The sequence below is a fragment of the Strix uralensis genome, chromosome 20, assembly GCF_047716275.1.
Source record: "Strix uralensis isolate ZFMK-TIS-50842 chromosome 20, bStrUra1, whole genome shotgun sequence".
Taxonomy (NCBI): Eukaryota; Metazoa; Chordata; class Aves; order Strigiformes; family Strigidae; genus Strix; species Strix uralensis.
Genome location: NC_133991.1, coordinates 8,713,655 through 8,737,998, shown reverse-complemented (window position 1 = coordinate 8,737,998; position 24,344 = coordinate 8,713,655). Strand labels below are relative to the sequence as shown.

Below are 24,344 nucleotides of genomic sequence, written 5' to 3'. Positions count from 1 at the left end.
AACTGAACTAATAATTAGTGGAAGTAAAATGCTAATCACTTGGTGACTTCAAAACACTAAGAACTAACAAGCCAAACATTTGTGCACTAGACTGTATCTGATTAAAATAACAGAACAACTCAAAAGGATATTCAAAAAGAAGTGGGCAAAGTTTTGTATACAAAATTATTGTGAGTATTAATTAGTCATAGTTGGAGAACAGAAACACCACCTCTGAACTGACACAAAACTCTGAAAAAAGCAAGAGGTCAGATATATAATTACACATTTTGAGCAAGGGAAGAGGCCCTTGCAACCAGAGTGACCACAGATACGGTGCAGATCCTGCAAAATATTTGCATTTAAAATCAGGGATGGGAGGGAAAGGAACATGACAAGTTTTATTTAGGGCAGCTGACAGTACTCGAAAGTACACAGGAACCTTAAAAAAAGAAGTGAATGAGCAACAAGACAGGAGATGAAAGGTCAAAAAGTAAATAACTGTCAGGCACATACCTACTCCTAAACTAAACATAACTCAGGAGCTGAGCCTTGCGCAAAAAGCTCAATGAAAATAATTGCACAATTATGCAAAGACAACATCAGACTTTTTTTAAAAAAAAAACAATATGAAGAATCAATTAGGAAAATAATACAGAATTTCTGACAATACATTAGGGAAGTTTCTGCCATGGTCTGCTCCTGGCTATTATTCTTCACTCACATCTAGCCATAAAATGAAAGTACAGCACAAAAATGCTCCTGGCACCTCTCGTGAAGCATCCAGTTGTTACCACCACCAGAAACAGCAGACAGGACCAGCCAGGCGATGTATTAGAATCTGGATGACAATTTTTATATTGCTATTCTTCTAGCATCATCAAAACACACTTTGTTATGAAAAAGGTCAAGTTTGTTTAACACAGGAGTTTATAAAATATATGACTACTATCATAAACAGAAAAAAGGTTTATTGAAAGGCTGTACAGAAATAATGAGGAAGTACCCTACTAGGTTCTAGGAAGGTGCACGTATGTGATGGACCTTCATCACTGAGCAAATGGAGAAAAGCCATTTCAGAACAGGTTAGCAGTGAGAGACTATTCTGTTCTTTAGAAGGAGCAACCAACCACCCTGAGCGCACAGAAAGCGGCGTTAGCAGTACAGCAGGGCTGTACAGCTGCTTACGCAAGTTTGCAACTTAAAGCAGGTTCAAGAAGGGGTTCAAACAAATTTCAGCATCAAAAGAGTTTAAAGCCTCCTGTAACTGTTAAATCTGTTCCACCAGATTATCTGCACCCATAAACAGAGTACCTTTATTGAGCAATTATTTCACACATTTCTACAGTCTCTGAGCACCTCCTTTCCTGCTGGAATTGCCCAAATTCATGGCAATTTGTCCAGTTTTACTCCAGCTCAGATTGAGTATTTATTTTTCCTGTCTCCACACGACTGAGCAGAACAACTTTCTGAACAGCACACAGCAAGGGGATGAGTCAAACAACCAAAAGCAAACAACAACAAATCAAAAACCACCTTTTTCACTATTTCACCTACTTGAAATGCTTCTCCAGTGGGTTCTGGTAGGTCTAGATTACTTCTCTTTACACCTTCCACTTAACGCACATACTGAACACTATTTTTTAAGATAACAAGCATACCCTTTTAGTTTGATGAGTTTTATCTGCTTTCATGGGGAAAAAAAATGCTCATTTCAACTAATACACAAAACAATTTAGGTAGCAGTGGTTCAGATACAAAATATGTCTCAATTGGATAGTTAAGATCATAGGACTGAAGGTCCTATTAAGTCCTGTTCATGCTATTTTAAGCAACTGTATAATGGAATCCAATCATCAAATAATAACCAACTCCTGAGGATTTCTCAAAGACACTACTCTGATTACAAGGCTGCTCCAGAACCCCACTCCTATTCTGATTAGGAACCAATTTAAGATTAAGAACTGATTAAGACTGATTTACAGTTTGTATTTATTATTTGTCAGTGACTTACTCTTTTTCCAATACTGTCCTTAAAGTTTAAACACTTTTCTTCCCTTTTCAACACTGAGGGATAAGCACAAGTACAGAGATATAATACATATCCCCTTAGCCTGTTAGCTGGAAAAAGCAAGCCAGGTTTGCCTCCCTTTACAACACAGGAGAGGGAATTGACTTCCCAGACCATCCTAACAGCCCTTCCTCACATCTGTCCCAAACTAAGACTTTTTTTTTTTTTTTTAAAACATCCCTGACCAGAATCCTCCACATCTGCTTATTTCCTGGACACATAACATTAAAGTTTTAAAACCACCATGGTATCAATGAATATACTCAAGTTTTTCACATCTTCCCATTTCTAACTGGTAAACCACATTTTTATATTTCACATTTATATATATTATATACATATATTATTATATATTTATATATGTCGTATTTGTTGTTACTGCATGATCATGCACTTTGTACTATCCCATTTACGTCTATTACAGCAAATCCTCCAGCTCATTCAGTCCTGCTGAGTGAGACTCCAGTCCTCCCCCAGATTGATGATGCCCCCCCAATTTTGCCCCAGCAGATTTTATTAACACCGTCCTTTCTTGCACACATCGAGACCAAAACACCATTTAAAATTGTCTGAAGATTGGTCCTTGAGAACTATCAGCAGCTTCCCTCTAGCCCACACTTCTTCGTCCAACAGCACTCACATTCCCGTAGCCAGTCCCTAAACCATTACACTACACTTGGCTTTAAGAAATCTCCAACATGATGCCGTGTCCTGTGCTGTACCGGCGTTCACCTACGTGAGATGAGCTGTACTGGCAGTGCTCCTCCATTCTGGCCACTGCCCTGCTCCATCAGCTCTCCAGCAACCCTCTCCTGTTGAGGATAGTCCCCCTCACAACCCATCTGTCCCCAAGCATGGGAAACACTGTACAAGTAGTTTTTAAATCAGAAGGTGTGGGTGGCATACAAAACATATCCTTGCTGCAGATGGGGGAAGGGAAAGGATAAGTAGTGTGCAAGAACCATCGTCCTTTCCACTCCTGCGCTGACGGCTGCCCCACATTTCTGCCTGACACTCCCCAGAATGCCCTTGCTCCTCATCACCTTCCCCAGCTGCTACAGCTGAGCAAGACCACACCATCACCAAGCTGCCGTAATGAAAGCAATGGCTTCTGGCAAAGACTTAAAAAATAGGTACCAGCTGCACTACCCTGAATCCATCTAGACAGGGCACCAACAGTGAGGAGGGAGAAACTGGTTGTGTGATCCCAGGAACGAGTCACCCACTGTGGCTCAGCCAGCCCCAGGCCCCGAGCGAGGGGGAAGGAGGGTGTCAGAGCAGAAGGAAGGCAGCGGCAGCTCCCACCCTGCACGCTCGTGGTCCGGTTGGTCAGCTCAGGTGCGCTGGTTCCGCACTTCCAGTGGCTGGGTGGGAACGCAGAGACCTCCCCATCCTGGCACAGAAGGGAGGTACCTGGTCTGTTTACCCAGAAATTTTGGGCCTGTCTGCTGAAATTCCATAAACCTGAAAGATTTATTGTAGAAGCTCTGACGTCACTCTCACACAGGAACAGACATCCCGGCAGTGAGCTTTGAGACTGAAGCAGGAGAAGTTTCTAACGGCCTGCTTCCCAAATTCAGGCAGTCACAGGTTTGTGTGCTACATTACAGCTGTTCCGTTTGCTGACATCTTCTCTCTTATGTACTTATATACCCATTACCATAGTAACCAAATTCCTCAGAACATATAATGTAATTTTTGTATCTAGTGTATTAGAACAAAATTATTAAGGTTACAAAGGCAAGCACTCCAAAATTAGAAAGTGTCAGAATTCAGACTGCCATCTCCCTTGCCAACCCATCTTTGCTTGCTGCCTCCCTCCCCATCTCCCAGGCTCCCAAGTCACCGCTCCTGCAATACCTCCAGCTCCATTTCTCCACCAGCTGTAGCTCCTTCCTCTCCGTTCCCTCTGCAGCCCCAGTTTCACTATACCTCTGTCCTGACATTCTTATCTCTCCTCTTTCATCTGACTTTTATACCTCCCGCATTCACACCAGGCATCTTCCTCCTCCACACCGCCTGGGTGCTCTCCAGGAATGATTCACTGAACGCAGGACAGAGACTCCCAACAGTCCAGGAACTGGAAACAAGAGGAGCATTTCTTGCAGGGAAAAGTCCTTCTAATCTCCTGTAGCCCAGCGCTGGAGCATCTTCAGCTGCTCTCTGAGGATAACTGCCTGCTCAGCACCAGGAGCTGCAGAACGCCCAAGCAAAGCGTAGTGCTGGTTTACCCTCTTATTACCATCACACATTGTACTGTAAGAGTGGGTCCCACTAAGGAATAAGCCCCTGTTGCAGCAGGTGTTTTGCAAACACAAAGAGAGTCTCCATCTTGATGGAACACCTACAAAACAAATTAACCTTTATGCTTTACCTGCCTATATCATTATTTTATGTACACACTGCTAGGAGGAAGACACATGCATGGAATGCTCAAGTGCTATGTTTTCTCTGAACACCAGCATCTGCAAACACTACAGAAGTGAAGAGCGAAATCCATGGCAGTGGAACATCCAAGTAAATTCAGATCTCTCCTTATAGAAGGTTTACTAAAAAGTCCTTCAAATCACAAGACTTAAATCATCCTGTTGCTTGACTGCCTCTCCACTAGAAAGACAGGTTAAGTCAATACATCATTGTGCACACACAGAAGGTAAATGTCTACATCTTTTCTCCAAAAACCTGCTTTAAAAAAAAAATTTATCTGGCTCTTTTCTGGTTTTGGCAGTATTACTAATTGTCCTGAATACAAGGGATGAAAGAGGTAGGTCAGCATCTGCACCTGAAGGAAATACTTGGAATAACAATTCAGAAACAAGGCCCACAAAGCAGGTTTTAATACCCAAGGTCCATCCTACCTAGGTTGACTCTTACTGGGAGCATTTAAAAAACCTGTTCTCCTGTACACCAACTCTTCAGCTCCCAAGCAAGAAATCCAGCACCTTCTTCTGGCCTGAAGACAGGAGGAAAGCGCTTAAGTTGGTTGAATGTACCTAGTAAGTGTTAAAGTATTTTAAGGCTGAAAAGGCAATTTCAGCTCAAGTAGGAACAGATCCATCCTAAATTTGACAGAAAACTGTAATCAGAAATTGGCCTATTCCAACAGCACAGATCTAAACACCTTTATATTTCACGGGTTCTTTGTGTGCTCACAGACAAAGCTGCTCAATCCAGCTGTTCTCAGCAATCATTCACAAAAGCAAATGAATGAAAAAGAAATAATCAGCAACCATCTCCACTTCTACCCTTTAGCTGAGGTGAACAATAATTTGATTGCTTCGGTCGATGGACAAAACTATTGTCCATGCCTTTAAATAAAAGGTTAATTGAGATATGGTGGAACCTGCTCTTACATTTGGGCTTTCTGAAAACAAGGTGGTCCTGCCTGTTTCAAGGACTCTGGCCTCAGCTTTTGCATGAGGTGAGGCAGGGAGCTGCCAACAGGTGACTTTTCCAAGACTGACCTGATCTTTGAGAGATGCAGTAAAGAAATAATGTTGCAAAGAAAAAGCCAATTAAAATAATCTTACACTTCTCCTTAAGCATCCACTGCTAGCAGGGACTGAGCTCAAAGGCCTTTGTCTTGGCCAGCACAGCCCTGTGCCTTTCCAGACGGCAGCGGTGGCTGTTGTGAGGAGTCTCTGCTCTGAAGGCAATCAGTGATTTGGTCAAAGCTGAACCATGCTCCTCAGAGGCACACAATCATGCCATCTAATGAAGGAGGGCAACTGGAGATGATAAAAGCTGCTACCCAGAGCTATAACCACATGGCACGGCTGGAGTAGGATTAAGCGGTATGGCCTGAAGAGCTTTCTTAAGACTGTCTGCAAATATGCAACGTAGGGGTCTGGATCTACCAGGATATGGAAGAAATAAAGCAGAAGGGGACAAGGATAGACACGAGAACAGTCCCAAGAGAGCAGTGGGACAGGCCTTGCCAGGGGAACGTTAGAAATTTTGGAAAAAAAAAAAAAAAAAAAAAATCACCCACTGGTTTGTTTTGGTGATGGGTTTGGTTTTGGGGTTTTTTTGGTGGTTGGTTTTTTTTTTTTTTTTCCAGAAACAGGCCTTGGTATTCTTTCTCTATTTTCATTTTAGCAAATGGACAACTTGCACAAAACACCACACTTTTCTTACATGACACCCCCTAGAGACCTTCCTATTTTCCTGGAGAGTTTATCAAACATTTTCAGACAAAACAAGAGGTTGGCTGCATCAGTTTCAATACTGTCACTGTATCTGTCCAAGTTCCCTTAAAATGGTCCTCTTCCTTACAGTATTTAAGAATCTACCTTACATGCAGCTACAGCTGCAGTGAACTAGTCCTTATTCTGAGGTAGAAAAATTTGCAACATTTTTCACTTAAATTTTAGGAAAACTCATGGAACTTAAAAAGTAAGAGAGCACATGAGAAGACAATCGGTTGTTACCTAAAATCCAGCTTAATTAATGACAGCTATGCATGTTTAGATTTTTATCATGCCACAGATCTTTTATACTTAGAAACTGTATTAGAAATTTAGCCTGGTGAACAGTAGAAGCTTTTACAAAGAGCTTTTCCTTTTGGGACAGCAGCAATGGTTTGCACTGGGGTTGATGGTATTTAATTGCTGGCAAAAAGTAAAATAAAATGGTCTCTTTGAAATAACAACCATTCGTTCCGAAGCTGAAATATTACGTCTGTGGTATTCAAACGTATTGTCCACACAGACTGAAGAAAGCAGATCACAGCTCAGGCCGATGGTTCCACAGCCTGCAGAGCAAGGACAGCTCTGCACGACTAACACCGGCCGACTGTGTCAGCTCACTGCGATGGAGAAGACCACACCTGCGACACCTCCACTCACAGGCTCTTTGGCACTTCTCAGGTCTTATGCTGGGTCTGGAAAAGTGCGGAAAGACCACAGCTCTGGTGACTAGAGGTTGCTCCATATCCCTTCTTCTTTCCTTTTCACTACTTTCTCCTAAGAGAATATCATTCAACTGCCAAAACTCACATCTGACCCATAACTTCATTACCAAGGCTTAAAAAGCACCTGATATTTGCCGATTACTTAGTAGAGTTGCAGTAAATATTCTTACCTTACAAACACGTAGCCTACATGACTAAGAGGTGACCTGTCCAAGACGGCGCAAGTTCACAGCAAGAAAAGAAAGGTCTGACATCCCGTTTCTTATGCCAACCATTAAATACGTAAGGTCTGTATTTCTTTTTCAAGTCTCACCCAGTGTCCAGTCTATTAAAATAAGGAGCAGTATTATTTACCTGATTTTAGAATCTTTTATCTCAATATCATTTACATTTATCACAAGACAGAGTGCTAAACCTTTGCAGAAGAACACCTAAGTCAGTGAATAACAGAACCCTGACCACCAGCATCTTTTGACTCGAGACTACCAGTCTGCATACAACCAGAGAACATGGGGGCTGAAGGCTGCGTCTGCTCCAGTGGCTGTTTAGAGGTAGATGTTATCAAATTCCTTTCACATCTGTTTAGATTTCAGGAGACAAACACCCACATCACACACAAAAAAACCCACCCTCACACCCTTTTGGCAGCCAACTATTTGAAGGGGCACAGAGAAAAAAGGAGTTCCTTGCCCCTAGAGGCTGCCTGTGAAGGGCACTAGTAGGGTCTAAGAGCAGAATAATACAGCAAAATTTTGCACTATTGCAGTCTGCACTGCACCTACTCTAGGGATAAATAAAATTCCAATCTCCACAATCGCCAAGGCTGTCAATCTGACACCTTTTGTGAATACTAAATTCACACATACAAAGAACTTTCTCCTTTGTAGGTTTTGAAACATCTCACATGCCGTTTCCTACTGGTAACTGAACAAGCAGCATAATTTCATACCTGGCAATTTGAAGCCTCTTTTTCAGCAGTTTGGAATAATGAATTATGCTTTTTGTTTGTCAGTAGGAACAGACAAATAAGAAAAAAAAAAAAAAGAAAAAAGTTTCAAGCAACATTTCCTTTATTAAAATAAGATCTATTTGCTGACTGCTCCCGTTGGCTAATAATCAAAGGGAAAGTCAGGTGTCCATTTTACAAGCTAAGGATCTTGGATTTTTGAGCTGGGAAAGTAGGACAATCTCCTGATACCTTGGGCAGATACTGACTGCCCTAACAACCGACGAGCAAAAAGCGAGAACTGCTCCCTCATCATGCATGCAGATCACCCATGCAGCCCAGCTGGACAGGGAGCTACTGAGAGCTCAACATGCCATGCCAGAAAACAGTATTTACTTTTTGGATGCAAGCTATAAAGAGCAACCAAGAAGTAATTAAGGTTCCTGAACACAACGGGGCAAAGAATATCAGCTCCAGTGTTGCTCACTGCCCAGAAGTTCTTACTACATCTGGAGAGCTTCTCAGAGACCACCAGCCTGTCTTCTCACAACCAATACTCAGTTTATGGCCTCCAAATACCTAAAAAAGCCTCTCTGCAGATTATTTTGCAAAGTCATTTTGAGTGATTGAATATCTAAAGCCTTAAAAAAAGAATAAACCCATCCATATTTACCTGAACCATATGGCTCAGTATAGGTAACAAGCTGCATGAAATCCAGCTGCTGCTAGGCCACAAAAGGGCTCCCATAAAGAAGAACTCGGATACACTCTTACATTAAATTTCACAGGCTTGAACAAAATCAGTCTGGTTATATCAGTCCTGCAGTTGGTTTTGGCTGCTCCCCTGACCCTGGCCAGAGCTGTTAGTACTACCATGACATTTATACAAACATCTGAAGCGTATGGGACAGTTCTCTAGTAGTAACCAACACAAGCGTGACAAGTCACTGTGCAGTGCTTATTTAAGTATCTCCTAAACAGTAAAAAACAGAGAAAGGTAACATTAAAAGAAAAGAAGCAAGGAGGACTTGGGTATTTATAAAATGCCCATGTATTTGCATCTGGCACATACTAGACATCACATCCCCCAGCAAGGCAGGAAGAAGTTATTCTTGAGAACTTGATAGTAAGAACTGAAAAGAAATAACTGTGCTTCTCTCGCTCTCTTTTTTCTATTAAGCTAATTCCTGTTGTATAAAGTCAGCTTGAAAGCTCCTTTCAAAGAAAAAGGGGGAGGGAGGAGAGGAAGAATCAGATCTACTTGTTTTTTGCATTTGACATTCAGGTCTCGTTCCCCTGTTTTGTTTTCCTGGAGGACGCGGCGGCGCAGACCTCGCAGAATGATGACATCACACCCACAAAAAAAGCAAAACCCAAACAGGAGGGAAGCAGCTCTCCCTCCAACAAGAGCTTAGAAGAGCAGCTCTGCTTCTGGCTGTTACCCTTTGGACAACACAAAATTCAAGGTGTCCAGGGGTAAAATGATTTTCCCTTCAGACCCCTGGACCACAAGAGCAGCCCATCAAAATGGGGAAGGTGACAGCCTTAATGCTTTCCAGGCCAGGCAGAATCAAGTTAAAAGGTGTTTAGTTACTGTTTGCCTATAAAGATACCTTGAACAGTACATTGTTTTATGCTTGTTTATGCCTGTTTTATTATTGGTTTCAAGTTATAGAGGGAAGTGGCTTTCACCATGATGAAACAAAGCAAAGCATAACATGTTTAAGTCATTGTAAATCGAAAACTGCTCTTAAAGCCTTTATAAAGTTATTTCTTCCATATGAGGTAAGCATTCTAAAAAGCATCTTTCCTGCAGAGCAAGTGCATATGCTACACCAGAGACAGAAATTGCTAGATGTGTATGCATGCAGAAGGTAGCACCTGCAGAGGAGAAAAACACGCCTCTTGCAGCGAGGAGGCATTCATACCTTGTGTATATTTATTAAAACTCAGGAGAGGCCCGTGCTAGAACATGTGCACTGACTGCTCCGCGTCACAAGGAGATTTATCCTTCATGTAATACCTGAACTCAACATATTGACATGACTGGCAAGCTCAGAAATAAGTGAGGAATATCTGCAAAATCTTGGAAGCAAATTTCCAAGATGCTTCTTGGAGATTCGAGACACCAAACTAGATGGTACATGACCATTTTCCTTGCTCCCAACAATTTATGACTTAATTTTAAACAGCAATAACAAAAAAACAGCAAAGAAAAAAAAAAGAGAATTATAGAAGGGGAAGATATTAAATAACCAGTGGTCACATGGCTCCAGCGATAGCTACTGAACAACACAATGGTGACAAATCATTCAACAGCTCTTCGCTGTGATTTTTTGGTAATTAAACATGAAATTAAGGAGATTGCCATCTCCACCTTAGGCACAAGCTAATCACTATTAGCAGCCTGCTCAATTCAGACAGAATACTAATAATTTCTCAAAGCAGCAAAACAAACAGCCTTGCTATGAAAGGGAAATGCTCCAACAATAACATCAACTAGGTATCATATTCAGATTTTGTCCAGAAAAAAGATTTTTAAAAGACACCATCGTACAGGATCTCTCACACCTCCCCAGAACTTAAAAGTCCTGTTATTACTGTTCATCTACCCTGAAAAATTCTGGCATAACGAATGGTTGATTTCAGATAGAATGCAATTACAGATTTCTGTGAAGCAGCTGAAGTTTTCTATGGAGTTTGACTTTAAACAGTAAAATGGTAAGACACTAGAATACGCTATCTAAATATCTCAATCTCCTGCACCAGTGATTAAAAAGAAAGAAAATGAGACAAGCAACTGCCATTAAGGAAGCATCAAAAGGAGGTGGCAACCCCACTCAGAGAAGGAATTTTACTCCTAAGTTTGAAGTCCGATATCTGTTATATCGGATGGGCCCAATGAAGCGTGCTGAGTCCTGCTGGCTCAACTCTGGAAACTAGTCAGGACAGACGGACAACGACCATCTCGGTAATTTTCTGTTTATGTATTTACAGAACGTATTTTAGTGGTGAGACCGTATGTGTCATGTCCTTAGAAATGCTAATCACAGGCATGAAATCACATATAGAAAACCCCTAAATCAGCAGGTGCTCGATGCCTCCAAACCAGAAAATAAGCAGACAAGTAGAATCACAACTCACACCATACTCTGCTTCCACTCATGCTTCTCCATACCACTCATGCTAGCCTGTATCATCCTTGTTTCCCCAACACCTATGTAAATAGGTAGGTAGATTTTGCAATCCGCATGATAAACAGGTACGAACTATTTCAAACCAGCACAGGTAGCATTAGTTCCAAAGCTGAAATCAGATCTTGGATAAAACTTGCTAAGTTTCATACTCCATGGCTGCGGCAACACTGAACAAAAATCACTCAGAAAACCAAGGTCCCAAAATATGGAGCACTATCACACAGGGACTACAATTTCAAGGTTTTTATGCTTTTTGGGTTATTCTAGTTTTGAAATAACATGACTGAAGCAACAAAATCTTTAGTTTTATTATTTCAAACAAGCCCCAGCAATTTTACTGCATAGATACGCTTTAAATGAATACCAACACTGTAAACTTCTCTGCAGAGACAGTTAAAGTAGAATCTAGAACAGATGAAAGTTACTTGTGACGAGCTGAGCAATGACTCGCTCAGCAATGCTTACAGATTCCTGGCAGGCAAAGGGGCTCGGAGCTCTTCTTCGTTCCTAGTGCATCAGGTAAGAATGCTTTCAGCTTTTTACAGAAAACAGCAGCATGCATTTGCACTACACAATAACTAGACCCTTAAGAAGATGTGAGATTCAGCTGTAGTAGGGACTGCACAAACAGGATAAAAGGATACACTCTGCCTCCACAGATCTCCATAAAGATGTACAGACAATCCCCAAGTCTTGCAATTATATATGCACAAGAATATTTTTAACTTAGGTGAGCAGTCCCCAGTTATCCCTGTGTGTGACTGACTCCCAAAATGAAAAGACTTAGTTTGTTGTTCATCAAGTTCAGGGACTGGTCTACAATGCATTAAAGGCCTCTTTCAAATTTATTTAAAAATAAAAATCAGCAACAAGTCACATCAAAGTAACATGTAACACTACAAATTTCAAGATTTAGCCAGCTCATTCATGAACAGCATCAAATTGCCATTATGGTAAGAAAAAGCTACATAATGCTCTCATATGATGAAACAAAAAAACCAATCCCCTGCATTATTAGTAGGTCAGCCAGACTTTTAGGAAGAGATCTGGGACAGTGGTGCTGCTGAACTTTGAGGTCTGTGCTGTGTCCCCACAGACAATGCAGCGTCTCGTACACTCCTGCTTCTACTTTAGAACCTAGGAGGCACTGAGGTCCTGCTGGGCAGATGTTCATCGGGGACCAAGGAGACAAATTCTTCTACCTCTGTCACCAGCTATGCCGGACAAATCACTCGCTCCTCCTCCTGCGCTTCAGTATCCCCACCTCATAAATGTGAAAAATAAATAGGCATTCATCATCCATTTAAAATACCTTGAGATTTATGGATGAAATTCAGAACTGGGAATTACTATTATTATCCTGCCAACTCAGAGAAAAGTACAAAAACATCACACGTGTAAGATAATCTTTCTGCGTTATAGCTTACTTAAATTTCTATTTGTGTATTAATATTTCATTTCTCAACATATTAATATTAATGATAGCTATGCCTATTTAAACATAAAAATATCTGTAATACCTACAAAAAGCATAGCGATTAGACCAATTTGTAGTCACGACAGTAATTAATTTTCAATACCAGAGAGCGCAACGGGAAGACTATTCAAATGGTGCTGGACCAGCCACTGTGGAAAGACTCCAGAGCCCCGTGCGATGGCCTGCCTGCACAGTCGCCCGCAATTACCAATTCCTGCACCAGGGGAAATACAAGATATTTAAAATAATGTGTGAATTAATATTTTCCAGAGATAGGGGCTATTTAAGAAAAAGCACCTACCATTAAAATATATTGAAAAATATGGACTTTTCCAAATTTTTTTTAAAAAACAGTGTGCATCAAAAACCACACGTCAAATCTTTTTTAATAAACTAGCAAATAATTATTTAAACGTTCTTTATGTTTTTGTCACTAATTATGAGCTAGTGAAGGTAAATCACATTCTTTACAAGTAAACTTTCTTCATGTTAGTCTAGCGTCCAAAGCGCTCTGCTTGCTGTTGTCAAATCCAGAACCAATCTTTTGCCCAGTCTTGTTTTTGCAAACAAATTTAAAATATCAGTATTGCAACGAAATCAAAGGTAATGGTGAGGATGAGAACTTGCTTCTTCCCTAACATTTTATTTTGGATGAAAAGCATGTATATTGACCTCTTAAGTACAGGGTATCTTAGTGTTTGGGACCCTGTACTCTGTCTTCGCAGGCAGCAACAGTGTGGTATTTTGAAGGCTCTGGACAGCTCAGGACTGCTGTGCAGGTCGATCTGGTAAGAATGTGGTCAACTTCTGAGCTAGCAGCTCACAGCAACATCTTCTGAGAGTGGGAGAAGGAAATATCTGCAGTGATTGTCATGCAATCAGCTAAACTCAGACCAAGCATCCTCTCCCACCTCCACAGGTACAAACTAGTGCTTGTATGGCTCTGGTCACTTGATGTGGCTTTTGGAACGGAGATGGCTCTAGGATTCCTTTGCCCGTGTACTGTGTCAAATGAAGGAAAAATAATCCTCCATCCTCCACAAAGGACAGATGATCAGCATTCAGATGGGTTTGCCTGCATTCTTGCTGCAAAACGGGCAGGTCCCAGCAAGATTTAACAGGAGGTTCTACCACACACCTCCAGCCAGAGACTAACCTAGTTTTAAATACTTCAAAGCATAGGTTAGAGGGGGTTTTGTGTGGAAAGGGAAGAAGGAAAATTAAGCCAAAAACCCAGGTAAGAGTTCAGAGTTTGCCTATATGGCAATTAACCTATAATAAAAATGGAGCTTGGCATTCTTAGCAAGGCACTGCCTCTGAAATGTATCATTATTTCCTTCCCAACTTTGATACGCATTTCTAGAAGCCAGCATGAAATTTTGTCAAGGCCTAGGTTACCCTTTTCTTTAATTAAAGTTGCAGACCTTCATAGAAACCCCGATCTAGGAGCCTGCCTGCATACTAGGATATACTGAGCAAGTACGAAGTGGGGTTTGTACCAGTTCAGCTGATGCCAGGGAAAATTGTATCACTGCAACACAGTTAGGTCTTTATGGGTGGTGAAACCACATTACTACAGTTAGTCCGGTACATAATTCTAAAAACAAGACTTTGATATGCAAAGAGCAATAAAAAAAGCCCAAGGAGATGTGGGAGGGAAGTGGGTTTAAGGGCAGAAGATGATCTGCTGTGCACCGATCCTGTGCTCTCTATGACCCTTGAAGAGGTAGGCAGCTTACCTAGGGGTACAGGGCCAAATCATACATAAATAGATTTCAAAAGCAGAGCTTAACTAGTTTGCTATCTAGGCCAGGAAACGTTTCTGGAACATATTTAACACAGTTTAATCGCATCAAATCATGGCTGGCCCAGAACTGATTTTAACAACTGTCAACTGCTCTTTGGAACAGGCAAAGCCAAGAAGCGAAGATCACAGTGTACAGTTTGTGAAGAACACAGAGACAACCCGAACATTCAGAGCAGCAGCAAAGCAAGGCACATTCAAATCCCATGATCTTTATTCAGATTGGGTTACAAGGAAGTGGGAACTGGGAGGAGCTAATGCTACTGACAACTGCAAGCCAGAACTAAAGAAGAAACAGGTTGCCCTGCCACCGGGATGTAGCTTGAGAAATCCTAATAACTGATGGTTTCCCATGGAGAAAGTTACTGCACTACTTACTGTATACCCGTGGCCTATTTGAGAAACAGCATTAGCAAAAATAACCTCTCCTCTCATCTCCTCGGCGGGGGGAGGGAGTGACAGTCACCAATTAAAAGGGGACTGAGGCGGGAAATAAGAATCGCATATTAAGAAGGGGGAAGGAGGCAAAAATAACAAACATGTGCAATACCACATGCGATTCTTTCCAAGAAATCCCAATAAAACAATTCTCTGGGAACAGGCTCACGGGTCTGTTACTGCCTTTGAGTAGTGGTATGTCAGAGAAGAGGAAGGATTGCTGGATCCTTGGAAAACAGGCTGAACACATGGATGGGGAACAAGCCAAAAACTGTTACAAGAAATGTTCCCTACTCTTTCAACATAGTTGCATTCCCATATTCCACTTTCCCATGCTCCTGGATCCCAGAGCTTTCCACAGGTTAGAAATCAGCCAGACCAGAATGAACTGAAGCTGAACCAGCAATGCAAAGAGAGGGACTGATCCTAAAGGACCTAACCCCTAAGAAACTGTGTCTACTGATGCTCAGTGAATGGCAGCAGACTAAAGGGAAGAAAGAGGGGTTCTGAAGTTTAGCTGAACTAAGTGAAAGGCTGAAAGCAACTTTATTCACATTTTAAGAATTCCAGTATAATACACATGGGCTTTTGGTCTGAAAGCTATAAGCAAGAATCTCCAAGATTAACATTAAACATCAAAATTTACTTTTCAAGTATGGCTTGACATCACTGACACGAAGCAAAGCTTCCAACTAAATTCACAGGCACCACTCACCCACATTCTGATAGAAGGTTGCCCTGTAAACACACTACACTTGATGAGCGTAGGAGAACACTGTTTTTATAAAATTACATCTCACTCTAAAGAAAATATTTGCATGGCTGTAGCCAGGAGTGTAATAAGGGTCAGTGGAAGATCACAGGCACAGAAAACTGCAGAGCCTGCCAGCTTTAGAGTTCTGAGATTTTTATTTCTTTCCTCAAGATCTAAGTTTTCCCCAAAACAAAACATTTCTAGCCTTTTCCATTCTAAGGACAATATTCCATACGTAAATCTCACACCGTCACCCCATCCTGACCCCTAGAGAAAAATCACAACTGTTTCTAGCCAAGCAATACAACAGGCAAAACTATTAGCTACTGTCCACTCATATTAAGGCGGCATCACCACCATAACTCAGAACGTCTGTTGGACTGTCCTCACCATACCCCTAAGAGAAGGAAAACCTCATCTTTAAGCTACCATGTAGGTGCATAACTAACTCTGCATAGCTGGGTTCAGCAAACTCCAATTAAACTGGAGAAACTTTTCTGTTTAGATAAAACTTATTGCTGCTTTGATAATTTCATGCTATGTTTACAGTGGCTACCTTGCCTTTTCTTCTGGCAAAGAAACCAAGATTTATCAGGATGTAAAGAAAAAAAATTGTCAACAGTAACAACGCACTAATTTCTGATAAAGTATTAAAAGTTCTCAGTGGCCTCCCTTGGGCAATTAAAAAAAAATACTGTAATTCCAGTGATCACCAAATATTTGCTTAAAAACTGCTTTAAGAAACCCTGTTTGGAGCACCCATTGTGCTGTCTAATGTCCATTGTGTTTCTAAGGGCCTTCAGAAATTATTCGTTCCTCCATGTTTTGTACTGTAAATGAGCACTTCGACAAGGAGTAGGGAATACAGTGTCTAAAAGCCAACTGTGCTTTTAAACAGCTCTCCATCCTTTCCTCTTGTTTTGTGCACACTTTTTTCCCCTCAGACACTTTGCACTCCACCTCTGATTTCATGTTTTTATATTTTAACTTCTGCTTTCACAGGGAGGACTCTGCTTCGCAGCTCTGCACAGCTGAGCTCCCTCTGGAACTTCACATGAGGGGATTAGTGGTTTTCTGACCCTTTATCCATTGGATTTTTTCCAGTCTCTTCTCTACACAGAAATCAATGTATGATGAGCTACATCTCAGCATGTTAAAGAACAATGAAAACAAAGAATCCTGAAACCTAACTACTACAAGTTTAGGAAAAAGTGCCACCAACCACCTCTGCCTCCAAACATTTCTCTTTGAGCAAGCTGTGGTTCCACAGCAGCATAAAGTGATCTAATTGCTGGCTGTCGTGGTGCAGCCCAATCCCTTGGGTTGTCTCTAACATCACCTAACTGTGAGCCGAGACATTTCAGATCACCAAGCTGGGACAAAACTCTTATGCATTTTTCCTTAGGTTAGCTTTCTGCTGGTGTGGTTCAGTGCAGGACCAAAGACCAGAACCAGTGGAATGACGTACACGGAAAAGCAGGTGGAGGATGGGACCACGCACCTAAATCAACTTCCAGCGTAACAGGAACTCACCAGCGAGCACAAGGCCACACAGACCGGGGTTTCATCCTGTGTCACGTCAGTCAAGAATGAGCAGCTTGTGGTGAAGAGTAAGACAGATTCAAGAGTTACAAAAGAAAGGAGAGCCGTCAGTCTCAGAAGGTACTAAATCATCCCTCTCTGTACTGCTATAAGCAAGCTTGTCTCAAACATGGTTAACCGAGGGAGGACATCTGTGTTACCCGTAACTGAAACCCTGCTGTCAGACCCAAGGTAACTTTCTAATTCAGACATGATTCTAGTCCAGAGTTGAAGTTAAGCTCTTCTCTTTGTCCAGGTTCACAAAAGGAACTAAATTACATACCTTCACACTACATAGCATACCTGAACAGGAAAAATGTAATGGCCACCCATAACCATTGTAATTCAGAAGACAAGAGGCTGGGTCACCACTGGTAAAATCCAAAGATTTTTGTAGTTTCTAGTGTGCACTTCAACGTAACAGTATGTTGTTGACGTGATTTTAACATGAACAGAAAGACAACAGAAAATGCTTCTAAGATCGGATCTTAGTGATTATGGAAGTGTTCTCCAAAACACACTAAGAATGGAATAACAGTGATATTTACCATAGCTTCCTTACCACTTCCGGATCACAAAGAGTCAGATCAACCCTAAACATTTTGTTATTTGACAAAACATCTATACCGCCAAATGAACTTATATGAGGCCTATTTTGCAAATGACTGTAGTCTCTATTAAGTTAGATCAGAAGTATATCCTTGCAGAGGAGATAAGAGGCAACAGCAGTAGTACATCCAGTCTGTCTTTGCTAGAAGGAAAATTAGCACCTGAAAACAAAGTACCTGGAAATCACCTAATGCTCCTGTTGAGTATGCAATAGTTGTGTCCAAGTGCAACTCACTACTGCAGAGTCAGCTACCTACAACATCTTTAAAACAAATCTCTGAATTCATTGCCATATCTATTGTTCTCTACAAAACATCCTCATTACAGGAAATCCACTACTAGGATACATCTGAAGATGTAATTATTAGTGTGATATTTGCTTCTCTTCTAATGTATCTCACTAAGCATAAAAACTGAGGCTCTTACACCTCATTAAAAATGTTATTCTGGTGACAAAAACATGAATTATAATAGATAGGCAAAGATGAAAGCTACACAAATGGACATGTTATTTGGATGGAAGTAAACATTTAAAATCCTCCAGCCTAGCTTACACCAGAATTTAACAGAAGAACACACGATAGATAACTTTTTCTAATAGTCTAACTTGAGGCCTAAGTCACCTTATCTGCACAAAATTTTAATGCCAACATCTGGTCCTCTACATGCAGCACTTAATTTCAGTCTAGTTAAAAAGAAAAAAAAATAAAACTATCCAAGGAGTTTTTACTTCAGGCAGTTGTGTTTCAACAGGATTAAATTTAATTTAAGCTGTTCTACCAGAATCACTTTCTCTTCAGTGAGACATTGTTAACAGAGGAGAAAAACACTCTCTCAAGTTCAAAGGACAAATTAAGGCTCAAGTTTATCAATGCATTTCAGTCTTCAGATAAAAGGAAGAGAAGTCCTAAAAATGGCAAACACACCAGTCAGAACTAGGCCAATGTTGTGGAGATTCTAACGTGAAGGCTCAAACCAATCGTTGATTAGGTTTGCCCTTGGACATAAGTAGCAAAAACTATGACACACTCACTATGAACAGGCACAAAGGCAAGGAAAACGTAGGCTCAAAGCAGTGTCAAGAAAAACGTATCTAAAATCATATTTATTGCAAAAGAAGTTGCTATTCTGTAATGCTGAAATATGAAAACGGACCTTCACTAGTGTCAAAATGTATCACAGTTTTCCACCGTGTTTTCACTATTATGATGTGCTATCTACTAATGCTATTTTTCAGACACTGAAGATCTGAATTATACCATTCAACTATATATATATAATATTGGGGGTGATATTTTGGGAACATTTCATATGAAGCATTCCAAGCTGATAACCTTTATCCAAATACATAAAACAAGAGCCATGTCAAATGCACTATAAATAGCATTAATAGTAAGGAATCAATAACATCCAAACCTTTAGGTAACATCTTATTAATCCGCCCTTGGCATGCATGGACACACTGCTGTAAGGGCTCTCAAAATGCAATAGTCAAAGGTGAAGGACACAATTTGTTCAACTAGTTAAGGCAACTGCTATTTAACCAACTCAGCCACTAAAATGCCACCTAATGAAATACTCCACACCATGATAAGCAGCAGCGACAAGACGATAAACACGAAGCATTTTTCTAAGAAAATAAATTGAAGTCCTCAAGGCCAATACCGTTCTGTCATTTTTCCTAAGGCACATAAAGATCTACATTTGACAACAACCATTTTAATCCCTGGTTCTCCCCCCCCCATTTCTTGTACCGCGCCCAACACAATGGTATAACTGCATGTTACAGGCGCCCAGGTATCGCCTTTATATTTATTTCTGCTTTCACAGTGACAAAGGTGAACTGGAATGCTCCAAAGATGCTTGCAGCAAAGCAGGCTGAACGGTATTTCTAAGGACATACCCACACGCGGGTTACAGAAATCTAGCCTCCATGAGATGTTTTAATCTGACAAATTAAAATGGTTGGGAAACGCTATTTGGCTAACGGAATCGGCCGCCACATGCATTGCTGTGGGGAAGCAATAAAAGGTCTTTAAAATAGGTCACTTTCATCCAAATCCCACACCAGCACCGAACAAAATGGTATTTACACTGAAAACTCACCACTTGGGGAGGAGCGAGGGGTAGGGAAGAGAGCTCGGGGGAAGGAAAAAAAAAAAAAGGGGGGGGGGGGGGGGAAGGGGGCAGGAATCCGCGGCGGTCTCCGAGGGACCCCCAGCCCCCCGGGGGCTCCGGGCTCGGCCGACGAAGCCCACCGGAGCCGCACAGACAAAAAGGACCGAGGCGCAGGGCACGCCTGGCCGGGGGGGAACCGGCAGCCCTGCCCCAGCCCTAGGCCTCGGGCGGCCCCTGACAGCGGCGGCCGCGGGGAACACCCCGCCGGCGGCGGCCGCCCCTCCGAGGGAAGCGCCATTTCGCCTCCCGCTCGCCCGCCGGTGCTCAGCGCCCGCCGCCGCCGGGGCCGAGGCAGCAGCCCCGAGTCCTGCGGCACTGCCGCAGAGCGCGGCGGGGGAGGCGCCGGCCCCACCGGGCCGCCCGCCCCCCCCCCTCCCCACTTCCACCTCCTCCCTCACCCCTCCCGGGGGCGCCCCCGCCGCCGACCCGCCCCGGCCGAGCCCCCCGCCGCGATGCCCGCCTTACCCTCCGCCGCAGCCGGGCTGGGAGCGCCGGTCGGCCCCCCGCGGAGGAGGAGGAGGAGGAGGAGGCGGAGGCGGAGGAGAAGGAGGAGGAGGAGGAGCGGGGCAAGGGGCGGCGGCCCCGCGGGGGGAGGCGCCCCCGGAGGGGCGTCGGGCCCGGCCCCCACGGGTGCCCGGGCGCGGCGGGCACAAAGGCGGCGGGGCACGGCACCTAAGATGGCAGGGCAGGCGCGGCGGAGCGCCCAGCCGCCGCCGCCACCACCACGGCCGCCGCCACCGCCTGGGCCCCGCTCGCCGAGCCGCGGCCAGGCCGCGCCGCGGGGGCACGGCGTGCGGGAGGGCGGGCGGCGCCGGCCGTGCCTGCCGCGGCGGAGCGGATCCCTCGGCCGGGCCGGGCCGCGCCGGGAGAGCTGCCTGCCCGCCTGCCTGCCGCCTCCCCTCAGCGCCGCCCGGGCTCCGGCTGCTCCGTCGCCGCCGCTCCGCGCTGCCCGCAGCCAACGGCCCCCACCCGCCCCTCTCGCGAGACTTCGCCGCCCTCTCTCCCCCCCCCCCCCCGCCTCACCGCGGGAGGGGCGGGGGGCGGCGGTTAGGGGGGGGAGGAGGAGGAGGAGGAGGAGGAGGAGGGGGGGGCGGAGCCGTGAGGGGGCGGTGGAGGGGCAGATATGGCGCGGCGGGCTGGGGGAGTGAGGGGCATCTTGGGGGGAGAGATGGGGCGGTGTGGGGGCAGTCAGGGTGAGGGGCTGCTGAGGGAGGAGGCGGGAAATCGGGGGGCGGGAGGGACTGAGGGGAGGGTTTGGGGGAACCCCGCGGGGGGAGTGGGAGAGGTGAGAGGGGCCTGAGGGAGAAGATGGGGGGGGGGGGCGGCTGCTGCTGAGGCCCTAAGAGCTCAGGGAGCGTGGAAGGGGAATGGGGAAACTAAGGAAAGGTGTGGGGAAGCTTAGCTGGGGGCTCTAGGGAGGAGCAGGGAGGAGGGTTTGGGGACACGATGGGTGGGGAGATGGAGAAGGAGGGTAGGGGAGAGGCCTGGGGGCAGGTGGGAGCTTGTGGGGGGCAGGTGTGGTGGAGGAGGGTGGCTTTGGGACAGGCCAGCAGCAGGGGGACACCCCTGAGGGGAGCAGCTCAGATATGGGGGGGTAGTCCCTGGAGGGGGTAGGTGTCTGCTTGGGCCAGCTCTTGTGCAATGGGCCTGAGCAAATGGGTGCTCAGACTGCCTGCCCTTGGCCAAACTGTATCCGGTTTATGGCCAGAAGAGGGGGAGAAAAAAAATAAAAAAAACTTCATGGGCCAAGCACATGGCCTCCCGAGCTGTAGTCTTGGCTCTCAGTGGTGGGTTTTGAACTTGGTAGGTTGTGGAGCCTTTGTGTGCTTTAGTATCTCCATCTATGAACTAGAGATAACAGTTGGCTTCATGCAGGGATTAATTATCGTGTCTTGTAGTCACGTATTTGTTTATTTGTTTTTACTATAGATTACAGCTGGAGGAATTCTAAACAGTCCACCTCTCCTAGTCATGGTGTTTAAGTGCATTGTGCTCCTGTCTGAGCAGAGGAAATCACTGAGGTCAGTCTCCCTTGTGTTTATAGTTGCTTTCCCTTTCAGAAGTATGGGGGCAAGGAATCATCAAAATAACAATTTGTACTGACATCCTGATAATAAATTAGTAGGAACAGTTCCTTAAGACACAAAGTTTGTAAAAGGTGTGTTTGTAGGGATTGCTTCCACTTTTAAATTGAGGATTACATCTGAAGGGACAGTGTTCTCAGTTATAAAGTACCCTGAAAAAATTCATGGTTTTGGGGTGTCCCCAGTATGAAATAATACAGTTCTGTAAATCTAGTATTACTGATACTGCTGAAATAAAACAAGAAAAACAAACTTCCTACCTATTTTCCCATAAGCCAACAGGTATTTTGTACCCTAAGAAGACTTTGGATCCAGCAGGCGTTGAGGATGTTGCTGGATACTCTTTATGTAAACGGTGCATTTGCCTTTAGACAAGCAGAGCTACTGGGGACTATTTAACCTAGGATGGGGGAAACCTGAGGAAAGTTGAGGACAGAGGTTGGCTGTAATAATTGTGGACCACATCTAGAGTTTTGCAAACTTGTCACATAGTGGTCTGATACTTTGCTGTTCCAAATCCCGATAGGAAAAGTAAGACAAATGTGGATCACTTCAAACATATGTTGTTGTAAGTATTGGGAGAGGCAAACTAAAGGTTTATCTGATTATCTCAACCTTGAAGTTGGCAGCTATGACAGGAAACTTGGTTTCATTCATCTGCCAAAGATATTTGTAGCGTATCATTTGACAAGTTAAAAGGCATTTTTGTAATGGCACAAAAATAAAACCATCCACTTTCTGAAACTACAGTTTCTGTCTTCTAAAATAATATGGGTTTGGAGACATGCTTCTGGGGAAATTAAGGACATACTTGAAAGGTAAATATTTGTGTTTTCAAATGTTAGAACAATGGCGTTTAACGCGAATCTGCTCAGCATGGCCTGTCAATATAAATTTGTTCTTGTACTTCTTTTGTCAAATTAGTGGGTATCATTGGTTTTACGGGTGGGAGAACTAAATGGAGCAGTAAGAGGGAGTGATCTGCCTATGGGTCATAAGGTAGAACCGAGAATCAGGTTCTTCTGAATCTTGATCTTGTACTTCTTCCTGAAGACAAGTTGCCTTTAAAATTTATGAATTATGAGAGTAAAAGCTTCAGTTAGTGAGGTCTGTGGAGCTAACCCAGCAAACAGCAGCAGAGATTCTGGGCCTCAGCTCACTGTGTTACACATATTAAACGATAATGATAGCTCTAGGTAAAAAGCCTTAGAGTCTCTAACAGTGACTGCAGAAAAATGTGAATAATGCTTTACCATTAACTATCAAGTATTTTACTTAAAATACTAGACCTGCGTTGGATAAGTATTCAGTGACTGCTTCAAAAATAAATAGTATCATCTGTGGACCACCAGTTGGAAAAAGTGTGCTGAAATTCTGAAGGAACGGGCCATATGAAAACCATGATGTTTATTGTCACCAGCTAAACTGAACAGGCACACTTAGCATGCTTTTCTAGCCCTGTGCTATTGGGCATGCTCTTTCTGCCTTCTCAGATGATCATAGTAGGTATCTAGAAAGTTCGTTTAACTTAGGTTGCTAATTTCCTGATGCAAATTTAGTTCGCTTAAAGAAAAACTAAACAGGTTTATGTATGTCTGCGTCTGGGATTTTGTACAGTTACATGCGGAAGGGTGGCGAGGAGACAGGCAATGGAGGTCAGTGCAGCTATTTCCCAGATTCTTTATAATAAATCCCTTTATGCTTTGTTCAGGCAGCAGAAATGTCTATTTCACACTGTAGCATATTGTTGCTTATGTTGTCCTTGGCTGGGTTTTCCCGTAGGTGTCCACCTGCCCGGCTCTCCACTAGCCAGCATGTCACCTAGATTTATTGTGCATTCTTACCTAAAAACTTCCTAAGCCCACGCCCATTTCTCCTTGCCATGGACCGTCGCTCCACGGTGCCTTGGACCTCCCCGCTTGCTGTTTACCTCGCTCAGGTACTTGTTGGGGAACCCCCACTGGGATGCCGAGGTAATAAAATCTTTAGATCATCTTTGTGTGTATTGTGTTTGTGCATCCGACCCTGCTTGCGTCTGGTGAGGTGGCACCACTGGTGGAGGCCAGTCTGGTGTCACTGCCTGGATCTGACAGACTTGTACCAGTGTGTCTATCAGATGGCTATACCCAAAGTTAATTCCATCCGAAGGAGGTGCCAGAACATCAATAAATAAAAATTACAAATTGCCTAGCGGTTCAGCTGACAGGCGGAACTGGTTTCAACAGATTGTTCCCAATGTGCTGCTGCAGAGCTGGTCCTGGGGTAGACTGGTACCACATTCCAGTGTAGACAGGGCCTTTAAGAGCGTGCATCA

General features: G+C 43.6%; 1 protein-coding gene and 1 long non-coding RNA gene across 2 annotated transcripts in view; one reads left to right on the top strand and one right to left on the bottom strand.

The window, feature by feature from the left end:
- The window catches only part of TAOK1 (TAO kinase 1), a 74,075-nt gene extending 53,416 nt beyond the window's left edge, over positions 1-20,659 (bottom strand). Inside the window, exon 1 of the mRNA XM_074890427.1 lies at positions 20,412-20,659. The gene's annotated coding sequence lies outside the window, so the exon portion shown is untranslated. The remainder of the gene's footprint in view (positions 1-20,411) is intronic.
- Positions 20,660-21,521: 862 nt separating this feature from the next.
- Positions 21,522-24,025, top strand: LOC141952553 (uncharacterized). Its single transcript, XR_012631648.1, has 2 exons — positions 21,522-21,967; positions 23,813-24,025. It is a non-coding gene; the product is annotated as an uncharacterized LOC141952553 (long non-coding RNA).
- Positions 24,026-24,344: the final 319 nt, after the last annotated feature.